Consider the following 1,078-nt stretch of genomic DNA (forward strand, 5'->3'; position numbering starts at 1 on the left):
TACCTAAAACCTTTGTTTGTGAGTTACAGTGAGTCAAAATTTTTATAAACAAAAGAATAAATTGTTAGACAATTATATATATATATTTTTTCTACCCAAGTGGATAAGGAAGGAGAGATTAATCTACATTTAATGTAATATAGAAAGAGGACATCTATGAAACAAGTACTATATGGTTATTTTTGTCTTCATGTTTATAATTCCATGTTTGGCAAGACAAATAAGAGGAAGATATATTGTGGAAGAGATACTAGTGTTGTAATATATAAAACCTTTTCTAATGCAGAGGAAGAATGTTACAGGTCTAAGGATCTGATATGTCATCCCTAAAAGCCCAGTGGCCCAGCTGCCTCCTTCCTATCAGGTTTTACTAGTGCTCTGATGGGCAAAAGGGCTCTGTTACATGCCGTGACATCTCAGGTCTGTAATCCCGGGCGAGCCCAGGGAGGATGCGTGGTTGGCATCGCACAGCCAATCTCCAAGGAATGTGACTGCTGGGAGTGTGGTATCTGTGGCTCTGATCTGACTTTCAAGCTGATTAAAAAAAAAAAAAAAAAAGAAAGAAAAAGAAAGAGGGAAAGCTCAATGGAGTATACTGTATGTCTTTTCCATTGAGTATTATTGAGTGCTTATTTAAAGCTAGATTTTGTATTTGGCACTTAAACAATGAAAGAGAAATAAAATATAGAATCTGCCCTGTAAGAATTCATCAAGAAATTGGTAGGGGGCAAGATGAATAAAAATTTACCATGCAAAGAGATAAATTTACTTTTTTAATGGATTTAAGTGCAGTATAAATGATAAAAGTTATTTTTTCATATATATTCTCCCATATAAGTGCACACACACAAATTCTGACTATAGTTGTGTGTGTGTACGGGTATGTATGTGTGGGTGTGTAGGAAGGGTCATAATGTATATATAGTTATAATCATAATGTAAAGATATGCTGAGCTAGGATTTTACAGTAGCTATAGTGAGAAGGCTAAAAAGGGCTAATTCCAATGTAACCCTGATATTTGGAGGCTAGTGATCTGAACCCATGCCAGCAAACTCAGTGTAACCTATAATTAAGTCA

At 35.1% G+C, this 1,078-nt stretch overlaps 1 non-coding gene across 1 annotated transcript; it reads left to right on the forward strand.

The window, feature by feature from the left end:
- Positions 1 to 281: 281 nt before the first annotated feature.
- LOC114231088 (small Cajal body-specific RNA 6) lies at positions 282 to 542 on the forward strand. The gene has a single exon (XR_003617067.2). It is a non-coding gene; the product is annotated as a small Cajal body-specific RNA 6 (non-coding RNA).
- Positions 543 to 1,078: the final 536 nt, after the last annotated feature.

Source organism: Eptesicus fuscus, chromosome 2 (assembly GCF_027574615.1).
Source record: "Eptesicus fuscus isolate TK198812 chromosome 2, DD_ASM_mEF_20220401, whole genome shotgun sequence".
Classification (NCBI taxonomy): Eukaryota; Metazoa; Chordata; class Mammalia; order Chiroptera; family Vespertilionidae; genus Eptesicus; species Eptesicus fuscus.